Source organism: Thamnophis sirtalis, unplaced genomic scaffold (genome assembly GCF_051295495.1).
Source record: "Thamnophis sirtalis isolate CommonGarterSnake01/CBP01778 unplaced genomic scaffold, rThaSir2_p1.2 scaffold_1, whole genome shotgun sequence".
In the NCBI taxonomy this organism is placed as follows: Eukaryota; Metazoa; Chordata; class Lepidosauria; order Squamata; family Natricidae; genus Thamnophis; species Thamnophis sirtalis.
The window spans coordinates 94,576,322-94,589,380 of NW_028261381.1; the positions used below are offsets into that span (position 1 = coordinate 94,576,322).

At 39.0% G+C, this 13,059-nt stretch overlaps 1 protein-coding gene across 11 annotated transcripts in view; it reads right to left on the reverse strand.

The window, feature by feature from the left end:
- Positions 1-13,059, reverse strand: part of NAV2 (neuron navigator 2) — a 598,751-nt gene that overhangs the window by 249,757 nt on the left and 335,935 nt on the right. The gene's annotated exons all lie outside the window — the stretch shown is intronic.

Here is a 13,059-nt window from a genome sequence, read left to right on the forward strand (position 1 = left end):
AATGTGTGGAAAATGTGCCGAAACCTGAAGGGTGCTGGTGGTGGGTGGGGGAAGGCCAAAACGCATCAATTTTTGTGAAAAACCACTCATTTTTGCAAAAAAAAGGGCCCCATTTTTTGCCCGTTTTTTTACAAAAACTGGAATATTTTTGCCTTCTCTCTATCAGAGAGGGAGAAATACTAGTTTCACTACATCATAACTGAACTAGAAATAAATCAGCTCAGTAGCTGATCCTGGTTGACAGCATGAAATCATACAAGGGCACAACTTCTTCTGCAAATAATCTGAAATCATTTAAGTAGGTCTAAATCAAATTATTTTGAATCCACATAAAATCTTTCTCTTTTCTCTGTTAAATTTTTTGTACAGAAAAGCAGACCTTGACTGCTGGGATTTAGAAGCTTTCTGTCAACCTCTACAAGCCCCCAAATAATTAAAACCTAGAACTTTTTAGAGACTGAGTGCCAAAACTGCAACCCAAAAGCCCACTTATTTATCGCAAAATCCCAACATGGCAATTTAACCTGAATAATGAGGTTTTACTAGCTAAAATAATGATAAACAGCAGCATTCATCTAATTGTTCTAAGAAAAACGTGATAAATGCACTTTTATGCCCCATTTTTTTCTGCTTTTGAAATATTACGTATAGCAACAATAAAAAAGATTTAACCTGAATAATGAGGTTTTACTACCTAAAATAATGATAAACAGCCGTGTTCAGCTAATTGTTCTAAGAAAAACGTGATAAATGCACTTTTATGCCCCATTTTTTTCTGCTTTTGAAATATTACATTTAGCAAGAATAAAAAAGTTGTGTAATATCATTTCTCTCTTTTCCTCCCTCTTTTCCCTTTCTTTCTTGCTCCCTACCTTTTCCTCCCTTGCTCATTCCCTCCCTCCCTCAATCCCTCCCTCCATCTCTCTCTTTCTCTCTCTGCCTCTCTCTTTCTCTCCTCTTTCTCTCTCCCCCTCTTTCCCTCCCTCTCTCTATCACTCTCTGTTTCTGTTTCCTTCCTTCCCTCCCTCTCTTTCTTTCTCTCTTTCTATCCTTCTCTCTGTTTCTCTCTCCCTCCCTCTTCTCTCTTTCTCTTTCCTTCCCCCCTCTTTCTCTTCCTCACTCTCTCTTTCCTTCCCTCCTCCAACTCTCTCTGTTTCCTTCCCCCTATCTTTTTCCCTTTCTCACTCTCTCTTTCCTTTCCTCCCCCTCTCTCTTTCCTCACTCCCTCTATTTCTTTCTCTTTTTCCCTTCCCCCTCTTTCTGCCTCTCTGTTTCTTTCTGTGTATTTCTCTCTGTCTCTTTCCCCCACATCCCCCCTGGCGGTGGTGGCAGGGGTGAAATTCAGCAGATCCTAGAGAACCGGTAGTAGAAATTTTGAGTAGTTTGGAGAACCGGCAAACACCACCTCTGGCTGGCCCCAGAGTAGGGTGGGAATGGAGATTTTGCAATATCCTTCCCCAGGAGTAGGGAAGGGATTTTGTGTTATCTTTCCCCTGGAGCGGGGTGGTAATGGAGATTTTTCAGCATCCTTCCCCTGCCACGCCCACCAAGCCACTCCCACAGGACAGGTAGTAAAAAAAATGAATTTCACTATTGAAATTCAGGGAATGAACCCCTGAACACCAGTTGGGTGGTGGGAATCTGACTTCCAGAGGCCAACGAGTCCAGGAGCAGCCCCCCGAAGCCCCGCTAGCCGGCAGGGAGGTGGAGCATCCCAACACAGGTTGCTTTTTCTGCAGAAAAAGCAACTAGGAGGCCAGAGTGAGCCTACACCGACGCAGGGTCGCATTGTGGCTCTGTGTCATAATAGACTCCAGGAGGTGGAGGAACCCCATCTCCCCCATTCGTCACCAGGGATCTAGATGCTTGCTATTTAGCCTAAAGTTTAGTCAGGAATTGTCAGCATTGTGAGATAGACCAAGCAGGAAACATGACCTGGTAAGCTTTACAATTCTACCTTAGTGCATTAACAGAAACTTCCATGTCTGAATGAATATCTCTTCCCTCATCCCCTTTACAACCCAAGAAACTAGGGGGCTTTTGATTCTCTTCCTTTGTCCATATTGCTGCTGTGGGCTAAGTTGCCTTTTATCTGACTGTTCTCTTGGCTGCATCTTTTTACCCTGTCTGCCAAGGTCATTCCCACATACCATTACAAGACTGCTACTCTTGCCAACATACACTTTCATGCGTATAGTATTTGTAATATAAGAAACTAAGACCAAAGTCTAAAGCTTTGTTATCATTTACAAAATGCATATGTATGCACATAAAAGACTGTAAATATTTTTAAAAAAATATCAGAATTAATAAATTCAGAAATATTCTAAACAGATACATATGAAGCTGCATGGATAAATGGGAATTATGCAGTTTTAACCTGTCATAGATACAAAGCAGAAATGAGAACTGACCTTTTAATCATCAAAGTCTTACCACATAAAGATCTATTATCTATTTCACTAATTCTTACCATGAGGTTCAGCATACTTCATCCTAACATCCTCATTTATATTGCCTTTTCAGGAAATGCATGAAAGCTAGACAAGAAAGATCTTCCCTAAAGCTTTTTATGCTATCTGTCTTTACTGCAATTAAAGTCTTTGATTTGTACACCCTCTATCCCTGTTGATTTAAGAGAAGCTACATTTCTTCAATTTTGGCCATGTTACCAATTACCACTTTAATCTGTTGATTAAAAGACTAAAATTATCAATTTAGTCAAGGGCAACCTAAACTGGTCAAGCTTGAACATGAAATATGGTTCAGTTTTAAAACATCCCAAATTCAAGATGGATCACCAGTATTTTTCTTCAGATAATAATTTCTTTGATATATATAATTTTTACACACTAGTGCCAATTCAGAAATAACCAGATAGTTCATTCCAGATATACTGAATCCACTGTTTAGATTCTTTCTGAATATAATAGTTTTTCTCTCCTTTGTGCTTTCAATCACTGCTCAGTGATAGTTTTGTGTACATCCACCACCCCATGGAAATGATGTCTTATACACTCAGATGGGTCTTTATCCAGAGGTGTGATTGAAAACTGTTAGCAACTGGTTCTCTGCCTGGTTGCTGGGTAGGCATGGCCTACTTGGCCTCCTGCACAATGGTGGGGATGGGTGTTTTCAGAGGCTCCAGAGGCTTTCCATGAGCCTCCAGGAGGGTGAAAATGGCCTCCCCTGGCCTCCGGAGGCCCTCAGGAGGCCCGAAACGGAACTTCAAGGAGGCCTGTTTTTCGCCTACCCAGAGCCTCCGCATGGGCCCTGCACTTACCTGGCATGATGAACAGGCTGCATGGAGAGTCCTGGGAGGGCAGGGCCAGCCAGTCCTTGAAACAACCAGTTTGGGAAATCAGATGCAAAATTAACATCCGGTTCACTTGAACCGGTGTGAACCGGCTGAATCCCATCCCTGGCTTCATCCACTAAAAAGTGCTGAATCCTGTTTTCTGATGGCATCAATTCCTGCAATACTACTATCTTACATGAACTGCATGTCATAAGAGGACTAACAATACTTTTGCTCTATGCTCTATTGGGGTCTCAGTGGGGTCATTGAACTCAGCAGGCTGTCCCTGGGAATTACACAGCACACATGATAAAGCAGTGTTTTTCAACCTTTTTTGTGCAAAGGCACACTTTTTTCATGAAAAAAATCACGAGGCACACCACCATTAGAAAATGTTAAAAAAATTTAACTCTGTGCCTATATTGACTATATATAAAGTGTTTTTCCCACGGCACACCTTACACTATGTCACGGCACACTAGTGTGCCACGGCACAGTGGTTGAAAAACACTGTGATAAAGCATTTTTTAAAAGCTGTTATATTTTTTTTCACTAGGATCAGATGTTCATCATCTACAACATTCTATTCTTCTTTCCTTTGACTCATAAAGTTCTTTTCATGTATATTATTTTCTTGGCATCACTTCTAGGGTTCATTTTAAATTTAGGCAGGAATTAGTCATCCATCATCACTTTGCCCACTGGCAATTTTGATCATAACAACTTTTTCCCAAAAGGACGATGCTGTTCATATGTCAAACTTTTATTTAAAAGCTTGTCAATATCCAATAAATTGTGCCAAGGATGAAACAATTAAAATAACTGAATTTCACCTGATATTGAGTTTGAGTTTCATTTTTTTATATGCCGCCCTATTCCCTGAGGGACTCAGGGCGGCGCACAAACCCAAGGAGGGGAAGGGAAAGACACAAAAAACTACAAAATACAGGGCATTTAAAAACAACCAACAGCCACACGATTCGAGAGGGGAACTCATCAACCCCAGGCCTGCCGACACAGCCAGGTTTTAACGGCTTTTCGGAAGGCCTGGAGAGAGGTGAGGGTCCGAATCTCTGCGGGGAGCTCGTTCCAAAGGGCTGGAGCCGCCACAGAGAAGGCCCTCCCCCGGGTAGTAGCCAGATGACATTGGCTGGTAGACGGAACCCGGAGGAGGCCTGCCCTGTGTGATCTAATGGGTCTTTTGGAGGTAATTGGCAGCAGGCGGTCTCTTAAGTACCCAGGTCCAATACCATGAAGGGCTTTATAAGTGACGACTAGCACCTTGAAGCGTATCCGGAAACCAATCGGTAACCAGTGCAGCTCGCGGAGGATAGGTGTAACGTGGGTGTACCGAGGTGCACCCACAATCACTCGCGCGGCTGCATTTTGGACGAGCTGAAGTCTCCGAATGCTCTTCAAGGGCTGCCCCATGTAGAGCGCATTGCAGTAGTCAATATTGTTCCATGTCCCCATCAACTCATACTATCTCATCCCTAACTCTGTGCCACAAAAATTACTCTTGTAGTGAGGCCACCAAAAAGTACCTTGGGGTTAATCCACTCATAAAATATAATCTTTGCCTAATAATTACGGAACTACTGTACTGTTTTCAGTTTTTCTTTTTTATTGTTGTAAGCCACTTAGTATAGCCCCATTGTGAAATAGGCAACAAATAGGTTTAACAGATAATAATAATACAGAAGACATGAGTCCAGAGTTAGAAAATATAATGCTAATCAGTCCCTCTTATAAAATAAAATGAAAGATCGTTATGACAAACACATCTCATCAATTCCAAAGGATCTACTTTATGCATAACTATATCTGGCTCCAACCTATTATGTTGAGCCGAAAATAAACTTGCCATATCATTTTACTGTATGATGTAAGAGCTAAAATGCATATTCACAATATGATAGGACCTCTGGGAGTGTGTGTTGTTATATGATGGTCTATGCACAAATATTATATATACTATACAAGAGTCTAACTACCATTATGTTACACTCCCAGTTGCCTTCTGGCAAAATGCATCACAAATGTCACAAATACACTGTATTAAAATGGAAGACAGTAAGGACCATTATAATGATTCACCTTGATGACTGATATCCTTTGGCTCTCGCTCTCATTCTAAGCCATGAACTGTACAAACTCAGTTGCTGCTTCTATATTTCAATTTTTGTGCTAGCCTTTTTTACTTTTCCTTGGGCTTTCACAATTGTCTGAGTCAGCCGTTCAGATTCTTAAGTAGGAAGCCTTACACTTTTGTAAATATTCTTCTGACTAAATAGTTCAAGTGTAAAATAATGCTGTCAGGGACTTTTGAAATAATTTTAGAAGGTGCTTTTGGGTGGGGGTGGGGGTATAGAAATATAACACGTGTCTAAATCTTTAAAGAAGCTTTGTCTTTTCCTGAGATCACAGATCTCCCTTCTGGAGCTGACACACAATGACAGAACAAGATACGGCTGCCTTAAGTAATTGCAATTAAATACAAAGTTTGTATCTGTGCCTGCTGTGAAGCATCTTTTTGGAATCAAATCAAAAGTACTGAACCAGCACTAGTTAGCCTGCCAATGCAGCTGCCAAGAGTACCAGGCCTTTAAATGCCCCTAACTATACATACTTGCCAGCTAGTCTTAAATTGGGTTTTGTCTCAAAAATTCATTTTCAAAGAAAAACAAAGATTCAAAGAAATTGGGTTTTGGCTCAAAGATTCAGAGAATTCAAAGAGAAACAAGAAAGTCCAGTTGCCTCTTGATGTGGGAAGTTATCATCTAGCCCTCTCCCAGAAAAATAAAATATCCTAGGAAATATTGAAAAGGCAGAATATTTGTCTGGATGTGAAAAGAAAGAAGCATATTTTAAAAAACAGAATAGTTGCCTGTGGCTTCCTGCCCATCCCCACTGTTAATGGGCCATTAAGACGGCCAAGCTAGTCCACTTTACATAATAAAGACTTCACCAGCAGTTATAGGAAAGCATGATAATATTGGCCCTTTACTCAACTGACCAGGTGGCATCTGAGAACTCATCCATACCTGGATTCAAAATGCAGCCATGGCCCCATGGGAGTCTGACAACTAATCAGAATACATTTCTTACACAGGAACAGGAAACAGAGAGGTGGGACTGAACAGGTTATAAAAAGCCTAGCAAGCCCCTCCTTCAGCCCTTCTCTTCTTCTCCACCAACACTGAAGCGTGTGATCACCTTTTCTGTTCAGGGCTCAAGCCATGTGGCCCTGCCCAACAATAAACCATCTTTCCAAGCATGTCTCCAGTGTCTTTTCCCACACTTGGAGCTGAACCCAGAAGGACATTTCTTTCATCATTGAAAAAGCTCCTTTGGGACAACCATGACCTGGATGACTGAGAATCTCCATAGTTTCTGCCTCTATGCAAAATCCTTTGGGGAATTTGCACATATTTCTAATAAGGGTGTGACAGAAAATTTTTTGAATTATTTTCACAGTGAATTTTCTAAGAGAGAGATAGAGTAAGAGAAAGTAAGCACACATTTTAAGCTTTTTTGCCCTGTGTGTTGTATTTTTTAAAAATCTTTTAATATTCAACCAGTAGCAAGATGTTTACAAATATGAGATCAACATCAATAAAGCATGGGAAAAGCTGCAAGGATATGCTCATATATACGTGCAGTTATTTTGCTATTATAGGGGGGACATTTTGTTTTAAGACTGCAGTATTCAGCAATACCTGAGCTCTTCATTATCCTCCCAGAAGTGCACCGAAATGAGGTATTTTGGGTGTCGCACAGTCAGCTGCTGTGACTTAACACATTCTCAGGACTACTGAGACAAAAAAGTGCAATGTAATATATCACCAACATTCTTTTGCACAGAATATTGAACTAAATGAGGGGGCAGAGAGAGGGGGGGGAGGAAAAAACCCCTTAGCATTGAAGTGGTCCTTCTGCCACTGAAGCAGCTTGGAGAGAAACCACCTGTCCAACTCCTTTAGGCCTGCTTTCTATTTCTCAACTACCCTATAGAATTGTAAGGTTTATGTTAATGTGGGATAAGAAGATTCCAGACTGAAGAGGAAAGCTTGCTGGGCTCATTTGCATGTCAATAAACCCAGCCTGATTCTGCTTCACAGTTCACAGCTAACTGCAAGAAGACCCTTGGGAACAAACAGAAAGCACTTGTTTCACTTTGCTGCCACCTTGATCTTTGAAAGATGGAGGTTTCAATGGTAAGAGAGGAAAACAGTTTGCACGTATTCCCATCATACTTTCTGGAGCATGCTGTGCTATTAGCAGTCGGCGAAAGGAGCTCCAAAGTAATTGCATTTCAGAGGGAAACATAAATGCTGCGTTGTCTATGAAAATAGCAGGTTATCGGTATGATTAAAGGCCAAATCGCTTTTAAGGGCATTTATAGTCACAAAAAAGATCATTAAGCTTGCCTTGCTTTAGAATTTTTCCTAACCCATCCATTTTTTAAAGCTTATCTTTCTACATGTATATGTAGAAAGCATATGAACTGCAATCACTCTTATTACAGAGGAAGTGTAGCTAGTCTGTTCTCAAATCAGTGCAATTGAATGATATCATTTCTTTAAACGCACATTTTAAACTACACAGATTTACAGCAGAATATGAATATGTAGCAAGAATCTGATTGGAATCAGGATCAGAAATAACATCGATAAGAAACTTTCATTCTTCACATACTGGTTTGTGAAAACAATTCCCAAAAACGAAGTGAATGAGAAAGAAATGACAGGTATGTTACATAAATGGAATTGGGGAGGTGGAATGGAAGGTGTAGGAACCCATAATTATTAGTACTTGAAAGGGAGGATATGAAAATTCACAAAAAGTAAGTGTATTCAGAAACTATTTGCCATTGAAAAGTAGCTACTGTCAAAAAAAAAACAGGACTGGACTTTAGCTCCCATACCCTACTTCGTGTCCCAAGGCACTCAGGTGATCACTATGGCAATAGCATGTTAGATTAGCTTAGGTTTTAATTTAAGAAATGGGTTCTTTAGTAGAATTAGGTAGAAGAAATCTGAAGTTAAAAGAGAAATCAAAAATGCAATCAAAGCCATGTAGAAGTGTGTTTTTCTCTCCCTGACAGCCATCAGAACCAATTACAAATAGATCAAATCTCATAAAAGCACCACCATCGCAGTCTTACCTTTGAAGGAAGCCATGCATACCATATGATTGTTTATCGTGAAGCTTTTTGGATTCAATCCTTCAAAAGCAATTTGGAGAGCGTAGAATATCCATACATTTTGTTGTAATGGCGTAAGACAGCAGTACCTTTTTCTGGGATCACACTGCTTTAAAGTGTAGAAAAAGTTGCTCTTTTCAAGCTTCTATGCCCCTCCAAAACAAATTAAATCCAAAATGCTACATTGTACTAGTTATCACTCTTAAACTGGGCTGCTGATTCTGACAAAATTATCTTATGCATATAATTAAGATATTAAGAGGGTTTTTTTGTAGCTCCCTCTTCCTTGGTGCATAATTTAGCTCTGGCTATTATACAAAAGTTTCCATTGGGCTATGCCAAATAAGAATTGAAGTATTAGATTATTAGATTAACAGAGTTGGAAGGGACCTTGTAAGTCTTCTAACCCAACCACTTGCCCGAGAATTGCTCCAAACACCACATAAGATTTCCCCTTTCATGGAAAAGCTCTATGTGCATATCTCAGCACTATTACAAACATAACCTTCAAGAGAAATCTGAAATTAACCATTCTATATAAATTGTGATATTCACCATATAGAAATGATAGTAAGTCAGACTTTCCCTTGAAGGTCAGAGGATGACTTTGAAACCATCATTGGCTTCTTTAGATGTAACAATTAGTTTCAAATTACAAGAACAAGCTCAAGTTATTCAAACTCAGTCTTCCTCTTGTCTTCCTACTGGCATGGGAGAAGGTTCCTATATCAAGCTTTGATTCACCGTTGTAACAAATTGAAATCATCAATACAAGTTTGAAATTTTGTTTTCCCCAGTCAGAGTTAACAAAAAACTTCTCATGATTGAATTTAACAAATTGTCAATTAGTGTTAATTATAATATGAAATGTAAACTGCTGATCTCCCACCCACCCCCCCCCCCAGTTTATTGGAAGAAACCAGCAGAATTATGGAATCACAACATTTATTTTAAACTATAATTTTCTGAGGATAAAAACAGAAAATGTGGTGAAAGAAGAGAACGGGTTTACCTGTTGTGATCTCTTTGGCAGCAAAGAAGGCTGTACCCATAATAAAACCAAGTACAAAATGACACAAGATTTTACACATTAGTAATATTTAATTTTTTTCATTTTTTTTTTTGATAGTGATCAGAACGGAATAAGCAGAAAAATGGATAAAAGTTGCAAAAATAAAAGGCAGGGGGAAACCTTTTCAGAAGCAGAGAAAAACAATAACTAATTAATCTTGAACTATTTTGAAAAATAAGTCTCCAGATTGTCCTGTGATTACATTTACCAGTTTTTCTTTTTCCTTTTCTTGCTTCATCACAGTCTTTTTTTCCAGAATCTGTGTTCCTCTTTCCTAGATATTTTTAGATGGAGAACAGGATGGCAAACAAAACAGAGTCTCTTACTATTTGAATGGTACAGCAATAACAACAGAAGCATCTTTTATACAAAATAATCATCTTCCTTAAGGTCATGGGGCTTAACTTAAATCTTTGCTTGATTTAGATGCAGAGACATCTATGTGCATGAGAGACATCTTTGTGCATGATTTAAAACCATTATTACAAAAATAAAGTTTTTTGCCCTAACCACAGTCTTCACCACCGAGTAATGCTATCTACCTACTAAAAAGTGGATTTTTTTGGGGGGGGGATCCTAAAGACTTTTGCCAAAGACTTTCAATAACGTTTAGCTCTATGGTAAATCATTCCAGACAAGCACACCAGGTGCAACAAACTATAGAAAGCATTTCTGTGCACTTCTAGTTGTCTTCTGTGCCTGATAAAATGAGAAAAAAGCTGTTTGCAACAGATAGAAAATAGTCAATGTGAAAGAGAACAGCACACTACAATTTTCATTAAGACCAATAAAACTTTATCAAATGAACACTTGTTGGAATATTCACCACTGAAATACAAGTGCCTGTAAGCTATTCAAAAGTACTGATCCCTCCCTGGAAAACTGAAATGCTATTACCAACATATTCTTCCTTCTCCTTCAGCTGCACATACCATCACACATCTTTGCTCCATTTTGCTTTGTGTTGTTTTGTTTTAAAAGTTTTAAACAATTTTTAAACTCAGATTGTTGAAAGTTGGGTAGCATATCCATTTAATAAATCATCACCATCATCCCCATCACCACCACCACCAAAAAAATATACTAAGTCATGGGACAGTGCATGTACTGTATGCTTCCTATTATGTCTAAATCACATTAATTTTTGTGTATGATCTGTAAAGAGAGTAGATACAGTGGATTCATTTCTTTTGATACCAATAAACAGACTATGTACAGACTTTATTTACCAAGCTTAGCAACCTGGAAACCTCCAAGAAGAGCAAGATCTAGGGCTTGAGCTCTAAGAACAACATGATATGGAACCACGTGAGTAGTCAACCTTTCTAAGTTAAAACTTTCTTCAAGTTTCGCAAAGTTAATGTTGCAATTGATGCTGCTGCCCATCAAGCTTGTGTCTCACATGTAAGAATATGAGTGTGATTGGACCAGCTAATTGGTTTGTTTTATTATCTTCATTAATTGGATTCATTGGTTCTGCAGAACACATTTGTGAAAGGCTTTTCATGTGATTTATATAGGAAAAATATTGCCATGTGGCTTTTTCCATTGCAGTATCAAAGTGATCAAAAAGACTGCACCTAAAGGTATTTTCTCCATGTATGAATGTTCTGAAATTCCTGAATTTTCTGCTTTTAATTCTCTGGTTTCCAAAACAACAGGGTCCTTGCCCTTCTTTTTATTTCCAAGTATATAAAGATTGTCCCTGTAGAACCTTTCTTCTCTACATCTATCCCATTCCTCAGTTTTAGACTCAGCTATATTGACTGCTTATTTCTATCAAAGAAAACTAACACAGTAGTTTACAGTATTCTACCACTCTCTGACGGTTAAATGAGATAAGTCAGCTTTTTGTCAAAAATGAAAATCAGCCACAGGGAACTCTAATTAAATGAACAGTGTATGATTCCATGTGCCCTTCACTGTTCTTCCGTGTCTAGAAGTACCTGGGCATCTGACATTATTTTGCCTGGTGGAAAAAAGCAACATGCACCAAAGCATAACAACCATGCCCAATCCAGCAATTAAAATATTTGTGCTTATTGCATCACATCACATCAACTCTAGTTGCAGTATGGGTGTCAGTTATGGTAACTCTTTTTATTTTTTTAAAATTATTCATTCATTTACCTACTCAAATGATTTCTGAATAAAATGGTGCATAGATACAACTTGAATTTCAGGTAGGTCCCCAAGACAAGAGACTGCCTAGTCCTGAACTGGATGTTGGGGTGGGGAATGAAAAGGTTCAGGGTAGCCTAGAATCTCCCAGGTTAGTCAAGCAGGATTCTGTCTATTAGCTGTAAGCAAATACAGAACTGGACTCAACTGGATCTTGCTGTGTCATCTGTGGGACTCAGGCCTGACAAGTTGACAGAAATAACAAAACCATGATGGAAATAAGAAATAAAGGGGGCTTCAATCACATTCTCCAAAAGTCTAGGCAAAGGTCTAGTCTTCAAGGTCCTTGAAGACCCAGTAAATGGAGAATGTTTGAATCTCCATTGAATCTTATTGCAGGTGCTATTACAGATAAAATACACTTCAGGGTTATTATTTAAATGAAGGAATATGGAGGATGCTAACCCTGCCAGATCAGCTCAGATGGGCGGAGATTATGAGAGACAGGTAGTTTCTCAAGTAATTTTCTTTAAAGAACACATTACAAAAGAGGAAAACAAATTACAAAAACATAGTCAAGCAATGAACACGAGTCAACAAATATGGGAAGGAATGCTCCAGTTTTCTTATCTCTGTTATGCTGCAACACCCACTGGATTTATAAGTAAACTCATAGAGTTGTTCCCTGAGACTTGCTCTCAAGTTAACTTACATGTTAAATGTGCTCTGTTCCTATTATCAATCAGAGTTTCAGATTGATTAGTATAATTTCACCATCCCTATGAAGTCTGATCCTAGGCACATGCTTTTTGATCCTAGTTATTCAGCCAAAACATCAAGGGGAAAATTGCTGGCATTTTACCCACTTTTTAAAGCTTATATCACCCAGCTCTTTTTTTTCCTCTTTTCTTTTAAATGCTGGCTCAGTTCCTTCTATGTGCTAAATAAAAAATCACCTTTGTTTGGGACCCATTCAAAAACGGCTGCAATGTTTATGTTTGTAAGAAAGGGCTTGCTATACACCTGCAGAGTCTATTCTCTCTACTTCCTGATTTCCGGAACATAAGAAGGCAGACTACTGGAACAGCAGTCACCTCTCATTTCAGACTGCATAGAAACAGTTCAGTTCATGCCTGGATAACCCCCATACTTAACACACACCCTTTCCTGCCAACTCAAAAATTCAATTTTCCAACAGGCACTCATGCATGTTGAATAAAGGCATCTTGATCTCCCGACAGAGAAAGGCTTTTTTTAAAAATTCAGCAGGATCTTCCACATACTGACGATGCCTGTCCAAGCAGTCCTTTAAAAGGACCATATTTCACAGGAGACAATTTTGAATGACAGCCATAGTTGCAT